The sequence below is a fragment of the Zonotrichia albicollis genome, chromosome 6, assembly GCF_047830755.1.
Source record: "Zonotrichia albicollis isolate bZonAlb1 chromosome 6, bZonAlb1.hap1, whole genome shotgun sequence".
Classification (NCBI taxonomy): Eukaryota; Metazoa; Chordata; class Aves; order Passeriformes; family Passerellidae; genus Zonotrichia; species Zonotrichia albicollis.
In genome coordinates, this window is record NC_133824.1 from 53,962,285 (window position 1) to 53,978,450 (window position 16,166).

The following is a 16,166-nucleotide window of genomic DNA, read 5'->3' on the forward strand; positions in this document are numbered from 1 at the left end:
ATCCTCATATAAAGGTTGGAAATTTTTTCCATGGGTCAAGATCAAAGGCACAGGGGTCTTGGCCTCTGTGCCAAGGCCTCTGAGCTCCCTGGCAGGGGCTGCAGCCATCCAGGGCAGCCAGAGGGATTTCCTGGGTTCTGACATTAAATTACATCTAAAATTAACCTGCCAAGCACCCAACCCTGCACACAGTGCCCAAAATCTCGTGGCTGTCACCCACAGGCCCCACACACACACCTGGCCCTGACAGGCCAAGGAAACAAAACACCAACAAAACACCATCCCTGTGGGTGAACAATCTCCATGTTGCATTCTGCTGTGGCACAACACGGGCACAGCAAATGAAAATTGTTTTACCTTCCTCTGAGGTTCAGAGGATGTGAATCTCAGAAATATTCTTGGGAAGAATTGTGCCCTGCTTTTCCCTGTGAGGAGAAATGTGGCTACAAGTCCCCAGAAATGCAGAGGAGGACAGAGCCTCTTACCAGCAAGCACAGTGGGTTTGAGTTGGTTTGTGGACAAACCAGGCTCCAGTGAGGGAAGGAGGAACAATTATCTGAAATTTAAGGATTTATCTTCAAAATTCAGGGCCGGAGAATATAGCCTCCTGAATAATTTACACAGGAATGTTCTGAAGCACATTTAGGAGAGTGAATTAGGCTAGAGATCAGGGTGGAATTTTTAAGAAAGCTTTTTCTTCTCTACATAGAATAAAAGGGAAAGTGAGTGGTGTTACATGTTCATATTATATCACAGGGCATATACCCACTCTGCCAAAGGGTTTTGGTAACTGAAGTGTCTAGCACAGAAACAGGCCAACATGCCAGATTCCAAACATGTTGAGATGCTTTTGAACTATATTCCAGAAGGGATATTACTATTCCATAAGTTTGAGGGCTTGTCACCTGCTTTCAGCCCCTAACACCTGCTTAAAATACTTCTATACATACATGCCTGAGTGAAAATAATGTATTTCTTTAGAAGCACAGAAATAATTATCTAGAACTTTTGGGCAGTGCTGATGAGCCTGGAGAAATCACAAAGTGTTATGGGAGTATTTGATGCCTCAGGTGGGGGCTCTTGCCAGCCTAGCTGTGGAACACAAGTTTCACTTTTGTTTCTATTACCTCTGTGTTATGCTGCACACACACAAACATGCCTATTTTTAGGCATGTTTGTTTATTATGCTTTATGCTTGTTTGTTATTATGCTTTACTTTTTATTATGTTTATTATTAGGCATTTAGTTTATTATGCAACACAAGGATTAATTTTGTTAAATTACTCAGTGATATATTATTTTTGTACACAAAATTGGTTTTTATGAAGGTAATTAGAGTTCACCTGCATTCCCATGAGGAGATTAAGCCAGTGGTGTCTTGCTGAATTTAAATGCAGCTCCTGGTCATTTGAACCTGGAACTCAGCATTCCTGGATATCTGAACAGAAAGTTACAAGTTTCACCCCGGTTTTCAAGAGGGGGGGAATTAGCAGCAGAGAGGGATAGCTGAACTCCCGAGGGCTGCAGAAGAACTCTGGCAATGAGGATATTCTCAAATCTGCTGCCAGTGATGGGCAGGTCTGGCTCTGCAGAAGCCCACAAGCCTGCTGAAGTGCCCATTGTAACTGATCCATGCACTTCAGTACAAAGGAGATTAAATTTTCTTTCTGGTCTACTGAATATGACTCAGTCACTCAGCCTCCTTTTTTTTTTTTTAAAGGTTTTTGAAGAGAAATAGTACAAAAGCGCTGCCAATCTTGTTTGCTCTATCTTATCCCTTACCCGCCTTCATACAAGACAAGCTGCAAAATATTCTTTTCAGCTTGTTTACCTGAAGTTTCACAAAATCCATACAATTTCGAAAGCCTGAAAGCATTCAAGGAGAATTTCTTTGTAAAGCATTGCTAAAGAATACATATAAAATTTCACAGTGGCCTGTAAGTACCTTCATTTACCAGGTAATATTAGCAAGACAAATATGTTACAAAACTTTGTCTCCACAGCCTTGTCTTTGGTTTTTCACCTTTGCAGTGCTGCAAAGAGAAAGCACAATCCAAGAGAACCCTTCTAACCTTGAGAAACATGGCTGGGCATTGCGCAGAAAGGATTTATTCTCTTCTAGAAAGGTGACTGACTGTTCAGGTGTTTGTGCACAATTCAAACAGAGAATTTGTTCACTCTTATTACTGAGTGACAAAATTGTCTGAGATTGCAGCTCCAGACTTTGGCCCAATCAACCCAGCACAGCAGATGTTACAGAGAAATCCATAACTAAAATAAACTCCACACTGCTGTTACTGCTGCTAATAAAGCTGCAGCTTAACTCCATTCTTACTGAGGGCAATATATTATTCTGCAATATCTTGTTCTGTATTATTCTGTAACTGATTTCAGCCCATTTCAATGTGGCCATTGTATGTTAAGGCACGACTCAACAGGGTTAGGGAAAGGAAAATCAGGATCTGCTACTTATTTTGTGCCCTTCATTAGCATCTCAAAGAGAAGCTAAACAAAATGAGCAGCTTTAGCAAAATAAAATGTTTGAAAGGGAAAACAAAATGAGCAGCTTTAGCAAAATAAAATGTTTTAAAGCTGTTTAAAAGTGTTTTTGTTTTTCCAATTTCTTCAGCTTGATGGGGATCTGCCAGAGCATTGCACTGTAACTTCTTGAACGTGGCCTCCATTAACAAACTGCTATAAATTTTAACTTTCTCAGCAATAGTATCACAGGTCTAAATTCCTTTGGAGGCTCTCTAACTGATTTGAATGGTATCTGATCTTAATCAACTTTTCTTACCCTTATTCAAAGAGTTGGTGTTGCAGCAATGTACAAATTTACAAATATTGTGGCAGCTGTTTGGATTTCACAAAGAAACAACGGATACATTAAACGCACACATATTTCCAATTCATGATCTTCAACAAATCAGCATCAAAAAATGCTAGTACAAAAACTAAAATAAATAAAAATCAATTATGTCCTTTATGGCTATTCATCATTCTTAAGAAGTTACATCCTCACTTATCACTTAAAAGGCTTGGGACCTACTTTCTAAATGTCAAGGCCACTTCTCCATAATTTTCCTCTCAGCACTGCAGCTTTTCCTCTGGCAGTGATTTTCAGGCAAAGCAAAATTTCAAAACTACAAAACCAACAACAGCTGGTTTGGACCCTCTTCTCTCTTTTCCTCTTTACAGTCAACAGAAGAAGTTTGACTTACAGACAATTTTCTCTACCCTTATATATCTTTTATTACTATAATTATCTCAGGACAACAGACTAATGCAGGGTAATGAAACAAATAATTTAAGATCCTGTTGTGAGCAGAAAAAACTCAACTCCCCAGGTTTTAGTACAGGCAGGTAGCTAAAAACCTGATAAATTACTGCTGTATCAGATATCTTTCTTAAAATTGGAAGAGAATGGACCAAAAGCAGCACTAAGAGGGCCGTTGTGATGCACGAGTTGGAAGGAAAAATAACTGCATTAGAAATGTTCCAGATCCTATTCAGCAGTGGAAATTAATGGAACATTGTCAATTAGCCTGAAACACTTAGCTTAATGTATTTGGAATTTGCATGATGGATGGTTTATGCAACTCCATAACAAAGCTCAGTGCGAGAAAATTGGGTTTTCAACTTCTGAAACTCTGTTCATCACAAAGTGAAACAAAGAAAAAATCCATATACACATATCCATGTAACATTTCCCAAGGGTAAAGTTGGGAATTTTCCCCTGCATTTAGGCTTTCAAACATTATCCAGAAGAACAGCCCATGCTAAAAAGCCCAAAGGAACAACCTGAGCAGCAGTTTCACAGCAGACACCTCCCAAGCTTGGCTCACCTGTGGTTTTAGGACTCTGAGAACTGGATTCTGGGTTTCAGACCTCTGAGGGTGCATTCCTGAGGTGCCTTCTGGGCATCAGCATCCTGTTCTCTTCAGGCAGAGCCCCCAGGCCACAAAGAGATGAGAGGCAAGGCAGTGCCACAAGCTGCCCACTGGGCAAAGGGTCAGCATCCCACCCAGGAGCTGCTCCTTGAAAAGGAAAAGAGAAAATCCCCCTTGCTTGTTACTCTCTTGTTCCTGTAAAACCATCATAAGAGCCCACCTGGTGGTGGTGCTTCTCCTGGACTAAAGATTGGTTTGTGCATTGAAAACAGCTTGTGAGTTTATGAAGAACATTTTGTGACCCAAATGCAAACATCTCAACTGAAGGTTGGTTTGGTTTGTTGTTTTTTGTTTGGGATACAGGGTACTTTAAAGAAATCCCTGGTCATTGTAGCATCTCTAGACTGAATTAACATCAGGGTGCTCCCCTGATGCAAGTTCAGCCGTCTGTAAAATTCCCCATGGAGCAAGAAGTCAAGTGCTTAACACATTTTAAAAGTATAAACTATTAATCAACAGGCAAGACCTCCCTCAGGTTGCTCGTTAAGAAGCCACACACTAATGCAGTTATAGAGTAGTAACTGCATGCCTTGTCTCCACTTTTCCAGGATTCCCTTTAGGAAAAGATTAATTGGAATGAAACCAAATTTACATTCTTACACTTACTCCTGTTTTCTGTGTAAAAAAGAAATAACCTTCTTCTTCTGAACTTTGTGTGACAAAACCTTTGTCAAATCAAACTTTTTATTGAGCATTTGGCATCTGTCACTGGTACAGCTCCTCCATTTTTCATTAATCCTGTGTTAAGGGTGAGATGAATTCTGTGCAGTTTCTTCAGCTTAGACCTCCCCCACCAAAAGTGATCAGTGACCTGGAAAGGATTAGAAAACCTAGAGAGAGCTACAGATGGTATTTCTGTGGCAGTCCAAAATGTTTAAAATCACCCTCCTCCCAGAGCCAAACCCAAACCAAAACAAATATAGCATCAGATGCCATTACATATAGCGGAGCTGCACATTCAGTTTTTCACTGTTATTCATGAAATTGAATCACCATCAGGTTGTGTGGAGAGCAGGACACCTTCACCTCGTTAGGTTCCATCTGTTCCCTCAGAGAAGAAGTTGGAGTTAGGGAGGGGAGAATGGAGTCTCCAGGGGATTTGTTGGCATTGCCTTCACCCTGCTTTCCCCAAAAACAGGATATTCCTTCCCAGGAACCTCTTCAGAGAGCAGAGAGAGGGCAGATGAGCAGGGACTGAGGGTGTGTGGGATGAGCTGCTGAGGGAAGGGAGGACAGCATGAGAATTTCAGGTGGAGAGAAGACAGAGCGGTCCAAGGAGACAGCAGATGGGCACACCTTGGGAAGGGTATGCAGGGGTGGGGAAAGAGCAGCTGGAGGAAAAGAGGCAAACACAGACACTGAAATCTAGCCAGCTTCAAATTCAGATTAAATAATCCTCTACTCTTTTCATTTTGTTGTCTGTGCACAACTGAAACATCAATCGCCTCACTTCCAAGCAGGGAACTTCAGAATGATGAGTTACTCCGGACAAGAGCTCTGCTTCCAGAGGTATTTAGACCTACATAAATTTGGTATGGTTGCTGAAAAATTCATTTCTCAAAACTCCACTCCATAGCCAACATTCATAATGTACTCCTTCCAAATGGGCCCGAAGATGACGATGGCTCTGTTTTCTTAGCTGTGGTTTTGAATTCCATATTTAATAGTGACATTTATTAAATATTAATTGGAAAATACATAATTTATCCCAGTGGCTGGCATAGGTGAATAGTTCTGTCACTCATGACCTCTGCTTGAGCACTTATCACTATTCATGCTCAGTCAGGGAAGGTTTAATTTTATACCTCTTCATTGTGCCCGAGTTTCCCAATCGATTTAGCACCCACTCATGTTGGCAATCAATAGCTGACCCTCTGACCTCATCTGGAAGCCACCAAGAGCCCAGGGCAGAAGGAAAGCAGCCATTTTCATCTTGGGAGACTGAGTAGAGCAATGGAAAACCCTGCAGAAATTCATGGCTGAGGAGCAGTCAGGACAGTTTTTATGACTGCATTAACCAGAGCTGGTTTTATGAATGCCCCAGGTACATTTCTGTGCTGAGCCAGGCCAGGCTGAACCAGCACTGGCAATAATTTATATTAATCTATTTGATGCTGCTTTGAAAGCACTGACAGTGGTCACTCAGACAGTAACTACCAAAGGAGTTGAAAAAGTAGTTTTACTCAATTTCTTCTCACTGCGCAGTTACTGAGGTTTAGAAGACAATATGGGACATGGATTTCAGAAAGGAATTACCAGGAGGTGAATATGTAAGACTTGACTGGTGCAATGGCAGTCACTGAGCTGCAGATGTGCATCTGTAAATCCACAGTATTAACCTGAACAAAGCAAGAGAGATCGGTGAGCTCCCTGGTCTACAGGATCACAACAGTGCAGAAAATTCCCTGGCCTGCCCAGATCCCTAAATAACTGAGAGCTTTTGCCTTAGGTCCTCCTGGACTTCTATCCACTGTTGGTGACACAGATAATATTATTTCCTTACCTTAGCAGGTGATGCACAACATTAATATTGGATTAAGCAATGAAGCCAATGTGAATTAAGAATTTCCAGCATTTGATTACGGTGAGATCTTCTGAACATGTTAAATAGGTATTAAAAATTTCATCTTTCATCTCAGTATATATATATATATATATATATATGTGTGTGTGTATATATATATGTATATATAAAGTATAAAAATTAAAAATTATATATTATATAAAATATAAAAATAATAATTTTTATTTATTTATATGTATATATGTATATATATATGTATATATATATATATATATATATATAAAAGCATACAAATCAAAAATATTTCCATTCATTTGCTTGTAACTGCAGTTCAAATACCAGATAACTGTCTGTTAACTGTCCAATGAACAGATTAAAATTGCACATTTTCCTCATTTAGTCCCTTCCCTACAACAATCAAGGAAAAACACCAGGAAAAAGCCCAGCAGCAGAATTTCATTTACAATTCCCAGCCTTCAAACTTCAGTACTACAGACACATAACAAGTCTCAAAACCAGCTTGCTTAATAAAAAATTATTTAAGTTTTAACATTTCAAATGCTGCCATCTCCCAGCTGTAAGGCAATTATAAAAGGCAACTGAGAATATCTTTGCAGACGTGGTTTTGGACTTGTAAGCAGTTACACTGACACGTAAAGCTGTGTAAACTTTCAGAATTTATGCCATCTTATTGGAAAGGTCTCCACTGCCTGATAACATTGGGTGAAGAACACAGAAGTAAAAGTGAAGGTTAGGTTTCTACTGCGGGTTTATTTTCTCTGAGTGTTCTTTCTACACCTGGATCATCCATCAGCATTACTCTCTAGCTTCTTAATTCTGATGTATTTGAAAAATATGAGTTTATTATTCATCTTTTCCCCCCCTTCCCTCTCTTGTTCTTTTATGTTTAACCTGCTGGAGTCACCAGCCATTGTATCTTCCTCTTTGAGCACAGGTTCACCTCTTGGCAGGGTGTTTTCCTGCTTCTTGCAGCCCCCTTGTTCTGCTCTTTAAAAATAACACTATTTCTGGGGTTTGTTTTCCAAAACATTTTGATAAGTAGGTTAACCCTGTTTTTCTGGTTCAGCATCCTTGGATAGTCCCCATTCTGCCTGCATAACATGAAGTAAATATAAAAGATATTTACTTAGGTTTAAAAACTATTCCACATCATTTTAAGTGTCATCATTTTATTCACTTTTTTGAATTCAGGTAAGCCTGTCCCTCCCCTGTGTAGACTTCCACTCCTCCTGAGAGTTCTTTAACCTTGATGAAATTGTTGCCCTCACCCCCGTGGGCTCTCTCCCACATTCCCAGCTGCACATGGAATTTTTTCCTGCTCCATCTCCTCTACCTGTGTTTACCTCCAAAGGGAACCACTGCAGAAAAAAAGCCAAGTACAGCATGAAAATCTCATTTCAACCCTCAAGTGGCCCGTGATTATACAGAATAATCCCAGATTAACCCCCCCAGTGGAGAATTAGCCTAATTTGGGTGAGTTTGTTCAAGCCACGGCGCCAAGAGTTGTGAACCTGTTAGTGCCAATTTTTGCCTGCCTTTGGAAGCAAATCTTAATCCGTTTTTATTTCCAACCACCAAGCCACAACAGCTCCTGGAGATTTATCTCAAAGGACTGCTAATGAGTTGTACTCCACCAAATATGACACTGCCAACATCTCAACCTATCACTTTTATGGGAAAAAAAAAAAAGAAGATAAAATAGAGTAAAGAGCAGTTTGATGCCTATTAGAAAAAAATCACACTCCATCTGAACTACAGTTCATGCAGGAGTTTAATCAGCAGGGAACACAATGGGAAATAATAAATAATAAAATTAAGCCCCGTGTTAAAAAATATTCAGCAATCTTCCATTTGTTTCAAAACAGTGGCTTTACCATACCTTTCACAGAAGCAGACCATTATTAAAAATATTGCTCTGAATTTCTTTAAAACTCTAAAAATACACAGTGAGTTCTTGTACTAATAAAATATAATAATATACTATAATAATAGTACTAATATAGTATATTGTTATATACTGTTATTAATATATAGTATAATATATTATATATTAGCATACATTATAATATAGCATAATATGGCATATATCATTAATATACTATAATATAGTATATTATAGTACAGTATATAATATTATATATAATAGTATATAATAGTATATAATATTATAATATCATAGAATTATATTATATTATATTATATTATTATATTATATTGAATTATATTATGCTATGTTATATTATATTATGTTATGTTATATTTTGTTGTATTATATTGTATTATGTTGTATTATATTGTATTATATTGTATTATATTGTATATACACTATAATATAATAATTCCCTTATATCATATAATATATTTATGTAATAGACATTGTGCTGATTCAACTGTTCCCCATCCCAAAGTCATCCTGCTGCTTTGAACATAGCTATTTTCACATTCATTTCAAATGTGCTTTCCTGCAGCAATCATTACAACATCAAATGAAGGAAAAGATGGAAGAAAAGTTTGGTCTCTCATTGATTTTGATTTAATGTTTAGAAAGTCTCTCATGACACCTCCAGTGTGTGAGCAGTGATTAGACTAGAATTGGAGTAAATTCTCCCAGGCAGATGCAACATTTGGTAGATACTGAAATGGCATTTGTGAGGTAGCACTATCAGGAAAAAGGAAAGGAAAAAATGGGGGAAAATGCATCAGGGTCTCTGCACACAAAATAATTCAATATGTTGTCCTCTCCATCTGCTTTATTACAGCAACAAGTAGCTGAGTAGGCAGAACCGTGCTTTGCTGCTCTTATCCTATTGTATTTTATATTTTATTTATTTTGCTGTGGTTTAAAGGTCTGAGTTAGTGGACACAAGTAGCAGCAATGCCAGTAACACTTCCTGCCTAAGTTTTATTCCTGTCAAACTTGAGCAAATTATTACAGTGGTTGCTCCAGATCCCCAAACCATTAAATTATGCTGAACCTATGCCCAGCAGTGCCTTTCCCTCCATCCCCTCATGAGCTTCACAAACTGGTGCATATTTCTTACTGTCAAGAGATTTACCTTAATTTTGCAAGCACAAATGCTTCCAACCACCTTTCCTCCCATTGCAGTGTCCTAAAAAACATGACTGGGAATCTGTGGGGTCCTGTCAGGGCCAAACTGGGAGCTGGACACCTGGGCAGTCATCAAAACCTCCCTTCTTGCACTGTCAGATTAAATTCTCCCATTTCTGACTTGGTTTCAGGGAATAATGCCTATAATACAGAAAGAATTTAGATTATTCTAAACTCAAAAAGGGCTTCCACTGTGCTCAAAGAAATTCTGCTCCCTAAATTTTTCTTAGGCAGCTCCCAAAAGACATTAAAAGAAGGTAAAGGAAGCAGAAGTAGATGTTGTGCTGGAGCCAAATGGCTCCTGCAGAGCTTGTGCTGTACGGCCTTCTAGGATTCTGCAATAAATAAATACAAGTTGAAACACCACAAAAGCAAAGAGGACATCATGTACAGCAAAATGCACGACAGAAATAAGGAATCTGGTATTTCACCCTAACTTATAACAAAAGAGAAGTCTTTGAGCTGTTAACCCACTTGCCTTGATGATGACCCTACTTTCTTGTTTTGAGTTTTTTCCCGAACAAAAGTCCTGTTCCTCCAGTAAATCAAATAGTTTTGAGTCTGTTTTAATTCAGAACATTTTTTGCCTGTTTTTTTTTGATTCACACCTCAAGTAAACAGGCTTGTTTTCATCATGAGTGCTAACAACAGTCCTCATTAACACAGCCTTTTATAGACTAGATACAACCCTCTGCTGCCATTCCACATTATTTGTTCATTTTAAATAACAAATATAGCTTACCTAATGTGGAACAACTTTAAAATGCTTTATTACTCCAAAGAGCTTTACAATGCACTTAGGAAAAAAAATAGAGTTTAAAAAAAAAAAATATATATATACATACATATATATATATACACACATATATACATATATATATATATATATACATACATATATAAATATAAATGGGATGCTGCTTTCAATATGTATTTCTATTTAACCACTCCAAAACTTCCAGCAGGAGAAGCCCACGATTATTTAATTAATAATAATTACTCAGAAATAATAATAATAATAATAATAATAATAATAATAATAATAATAATAATAATAATAATAATAATAATAATAATAATAATAATAATAATAACAACAACAACAACAACTACTCAGGAAGCCAAAGTATTTTTATATGATGACGTGTGTCTATGCTGAAAAGGTGGTTAAGAAATGATGTGTTTTGCTTACCACAACTGTTTCCATTAGATATTCAGTCACATCTGCAAGTATTTTATATATTTACAGAAAATATCAGCACATAGTGGCATTGCAGACAAAATGCAGATACAGGAGGGTGAAATTAGATGGTTTTTGAAAAAGAGTGCTAAGGATGAATAAAAGAAGGGTCTGGATCTTTACCTCCTCCCTCTGTAGCTCTCCAACCCCATGTGACTTTAACATCAGGTTATTTTCACAGCTCAGACAAGAAACAAGTTTTAAATGCTTTTTACCCAACATTAAGAAAGCTAAACAGTTTGTGCACAAAAGGTTGAGCCATTTTTATGAGACATGATTAATATTCTTGAAGATTGCAAGTATTTGAGGCATAGGTATGCTGCAATATATCTGCTCCTGTCTGCTTCAAGTTAATAAAACTGAGGGAACCAGATGTCTTTGAGATTATTGCAGATTTTCACTGCCAGTAACAATTAAGTCACAGCAGGGAACTCAAGGGGTAGGAGAAAACTGTAAAATTAAATTTCAAGTGCCTAAAAACTAATCATACATTTAAAGCATACTCCACCAATATAGTTTTGAAATCACCGTTCTGGCAGATTATTATTTTTTCAAAGAAAATACAGATATCTGATGAAGAGAGCTTTAATTAAAAAATCTTGGCAAGCCACCAAGGCTTAGTCCTTCAAAAGAGTATTCTTTAAAAGCTCAGTCTCAGGCCAAAAATGTCACCACAGAGGGAAAAGAGACAAGCATACGAAGTTCTTAACATTTTAGGGAGAATCTGACAGCATATGGGCAAAAGTGGGGGGATTTTTAAAAAGCCCAAATTAAAAGAAAAGTCATATGGAGAATCACAACAGCCTTCTATAAATCCAGCATTTTAAGGATCACAAAGACATACAGCACTTCCAGCAGAAATCTCTAGGAATTCTTTTTAGGAAAGAGATAGTTAATTTAGTTATAGTCCATGGACACAGGAATTGTAATAACTGTATTTTACTTGATTGTTCTATTTTAGATTGCATTATTAAAGGGAAAATTGTCTTCGGAAAAATTCTTAAACGAATTTAAAATAAAAGTCCACCGAATAAGATTTGTTTGTATTCCTTAAAGAATTCCTACCCAAAAGAAATCCCTCAATGATCACTATCACCAGATAGATAAATGACAAATATTACTTAAATTAGATCCCAGTACCTCAATACAGACCAGCACAGTCCTTCCCAAATGTTCTTTGGCACCTTCCCCTGTTCCTGCCTTCGTTACACATTGATTAACAAAGTGGCTACTTTTACATTTCTGATTAAAGCAAAAACTTTTGGACAGTTTTAAACAACTGGGGCTTTACCTGAACAGCAGTGACAATAATTGCTGCTGCCATTTAAATGGATCAGGCTCAGCTGGTGCTTTCTATTAAACTGCTACAAACTAAAATCTTTTTCCCATTTAACTTTTTGCTCTTAAGGCACAGTGAAATTCCTTTCTTAGCCAGATCTTTTTAAGGAAATGGGATTTATGCACTGAAACTGCATGACTTATAAATCCATCTGCAATTTTTCCTTGAATGCAATGGAGATGCAAAAATCCCCAGGTGTTGGAAGTGTTTTTAAACCCCATCACATGTTCAGGGAGAGAGGCCTTTGCAGTCCCCAGTGATGGCAGGGAAGGCAGAATGAACTTGCTCTCCCAGAACAAAAAACATGAAAATCTTCGTTTTCAGACATAAATTCTACCTATCAAGAAGCAAATTGTGTTTTTAAACTTTCTGACCCTAAAAGTTTCATCACCAGATGAGGGCTTAGGGAACATCACGTGTTTTACCACTCAGAGAGCAACTGAAATGCAGCCTTCATTATTAATTCCAGGTATTTCCTGGAAGCAGCTGTCCAAAAGCTGACCACCTGAGCAGCACTCATGACTTCAGTTCAGCTCTCAGATTGTAGATTTCTGTCCTCAATTAAATGGGAAACATCAACAATTTCCTTTCAAAGCTGCAGGGTGCAAAGGTGGCCCAAATAAACTCTCAGTTTTGTTAAGCTCCCCAGATCAAAATTGTATCTGGACCTCCAAGAATTGCATCCCCCATGTGCTTTCTGGACAACCAGAGGACTTTTGCCTCCCAAGCTCCTCATCCACCCCAATCCATGAGCATTGAATGTGTTTCAGTGCTATTTCATAGTAAGTTTCACCCCTGCACCTTTGCAAACAGCCCAAGCCAAGACTTGAACAGCAGAGCAGCACTGATATTTGATGCAATTTTATCACAATTGGAAGAAAATAAATGTTTAGTTGAATCAGGCATCCAGGGACCAACCCAGGCTCAAATCATCACTGGAATGAAAATGACAGTGTAGCTCATGAACACCTGGATACACCCTTCACAAAGGAGTTTCTTTACTGTTTGTTTTTAAAGAATATAACTGAAATGTGGAGTCTTAACTTCTTTTTTGCCAGGCTTGGGATTAAATGTGTGAGATGGAATTTCTTGTTGGGACTCAGATGTTTATGGGTTCTTATCTATGTTACAGTCTCACAAACTGTGAGTTCTACAGCACTTCACTCTAACAAACTGAAAATGGAGCTGTATCTCCCTCTCTACAAGGCCTTTTAAGGATAAACTGTCCAATTAAGAAATGACACCTAAATTATTTTTACTTTTAACCCAATAATCAACCACCCATGGCCCACAATGTGGACTTTTTATCCAATTACACAAAACCACCCAAACCCATGGAGAAGAAGGTGAAGAAGAAGGAACTGCTTCCACCCTATAACCTCCATCTTCCTTTATATATATTCTGTAGTCTGAAACCTTAAACTCCAAGTTTTCCACCCTGTGACATTACATCCTTCTATTCAAACTCCACACCCACAATTCCAGTTCTGTCATTCCATTTTGGAGACTTCTCCACAGCCTCAGGTCAAATGCAGTGTTCTCTTTGGGGTCAGTGCCTGCCAGCACAGAGTATCTGAAATTCTCAGTAAGCAGGGTTCCAACACTGAAAAAGTAATTTTTCCTCAAATTGATCTTTGAGTAGGGTTAACACATTCTGTCACAGACTGCACAAATAAAAATCCCTCCAGTTTGCCCTCAAAAGCCAGCGGAAGAAATATGTGTTCTCATATGTGCACACAACACCAACACAAACATAAAATGGGAAAATGAGGGCAAAAAATGCCAGAACTGATAAAGCAGCTCTTGAAATTTGCTTTAATTGCAGCACATGCTAATTCATGGATGCTTACTGGAGGAGAAACCCAGTTCACACTGGCCTCTCAGGATTCAGGTATCTAAGCCCAAACACAATGCTGCTGCTTGTAGTCCCTGCTGTCAAACCTCCTCTGCTGCACCCTGCAGCCTTAACTCAAAGAAGGCAGCAAAGTGACATCCAGCATGGTCGTTTTTCCCCCAGAAAGCGCTGTCCCAAGCCAAAATGTCTTTGGAAAAGGAGTTTTGTTGGTGATTTTTTCAGAAATGGCTTAGAAGGCAGCTGTGAGGAGCAAATTCTCACAGCCTGTTTCTGTAAACAGCAGAAGTTCTCAGGTTGTTTTAATTACAAGTAAATATCTTGTCCTTGGATAAGGTATGGGAAAGCAAAAGTGACAAACATGAAGACCTTGAGAACCTTGCATACCAGAGTTATCAGGCAGTTTTCTCATGGCAGGTGAATATTCTATCTTTGGCTGTTTTGGGAAAGTAAAAGTAAGTTTTGAGAACACAAATCTTGGTATTGAAAACAAAAGGAGGGGTTGGTGTGTTATCTCTGACCTATGATGAGCTCGGGTTTTGCAATATGCATGAACTTAATTAACACGGTTATAAAAAGTGACTGATTAAGTCAATAAAGGGAGTCAGATGCTGACCAACAAAGGTGGGTCGTCTCCCTTCACTTCAATAGAATTTAACATCCATATTGAGATTTTCAAAGTGTTTTGTTTTTTGGTTTTTTTTTTTTTTTCCATTACAACCAGTGAGGAACAGACTTCAGGGTAAACAGTTCTAGCTGTGAGCATAATCACACGATAAGAATCACACTTTTTATAACATTCCCATATAATGCCTTATATTGTAACAGAGACTAAAACCTCTACCTTAATGCAAATCTGCCTCCTGGAGCTATCAGTATCAATATTCAGGTTATTAATAATGTTCACAAACTTCTGCTGACTTCTGATTGCCCAGGAATGCTCAGGATGGCAGCTCTGCATCCACAGGTTTGGGATAAGGCACATTCAGCCCCAAATAATCAAATATTCCTGTACCACAAACTTCACCCCAGGCTAAAGCTGCCCACAGAAACTTGTTTTTGTTCTTAAGTAGCCTAGCACAGAAATAGAGGAAATCTGAGGCATTAACTTCAAACACTTAAGAGCTTTGCCCATGCCAGCAGCAGTTCTAGATGTTAACCAGTATTTAGTTAATGAATAAAACTTGGGGGTCATCTATAAGAAGACTAAAAATGACAGAGTGCAAATAAATATATTTTAATGGATAAAGTTTCCTATGAGTTGATTAAACTCAAAGAAATAAAATTTACCTTTTTTTCCATTTAATTTAAAAAAATATTTTTGCAGCAGCAAAGGGTCAATGGCTTACACAGAAAAAATAAAATTCCAATATACCTGAAGCCAGGAACATTCACTGCAGGGTTGTTCAGAATACAAATTAAAAAATGTATTCCTAGCAGCATTGCTTTAAGCCTAGACACTGTATTTTGCTCACTCTCTCTCACACAATTAACCTGAGAAAACATTAGTGGTTTTTTAATCCTCCACGGTTTCTTTATGTACCCATCTATTTCTTGCCATTGGCAGTGTGTGAGGCCAATAATGCATGTTCACAGGAATAAAAGCTATATTTAGAAGGCAAAAGGAACAAACTGACAAGGGGAAAAGCTGCAGCTCCAACAGAACTCAGAAGAACATATGCAATGTGGAGGAACAGAGGTCATCCTCGCTGGAGTGAGGGACAGACAGGGGAGCAGGAAGCAGAGGAATTCCTTACATGGAATGAGACTGATGCCTGAAGTTTTCACTTCCATATTTTCCAGATTTTGTACTGCTTTGGTATATAACTCTGAATTTCACGTAAAGTTCTCCTCACAGTCTATTTAGGAGCAAGCCCAAGGACACCACTGCAGCTTCAGCCCCAAAAAGTGTAAAAAATAATGAGTTGAGGAGAGCAAATTGAGAGGATGGGATTTCATTACCTTGGACAATTAACCCCAATATGGAAATGGACCAAAACTTACAAAAGTGTGAAAACTCATCACCTGTCATCCATCTTGGGGGTAGCCCCAGCCAGGCTCCTGAGCTGCCCCATGTGTGTCCTCTGAAGGCCATTTAATAAATCCCCATTTTATTCTTTAACTCTGTCTA

General features: G+C 38.2%; 1 long non-coding RNA gene across 2 annotated transcripts in view; it reads right to left on the reverse strand.

Annotated features, from left to right (window-relative positions):
* LOC141729432 (uncharacterized) overlaps positions 1–6,421 on the reverse strand; it is a 46,968-nt gene extending 40,547 nt beyond the window's left edge. Inside the window, exons 1-3 of one of the 2 annotated variants that reach the window (XR_012580927.1) lie at positions 4,944–6,421; positions 4,557–4,761; positions 3,846–4,037 (exon numbers count right to left, since the gene is read on the reverse strand). This is a non-coding gene — a long non-coding RNA (uncharacterized LOC141729432). Of the gene's footprint in view, positions 1–3,845; positions 4,038–4,556 lie in introns of both variants that reach the window. The other variant, XR_012580926.1, reaches the window with a different exon arrangement.
* Between the last annotated feature and the right edge of the window lie 9,745 nt (positions 6,422–16,166).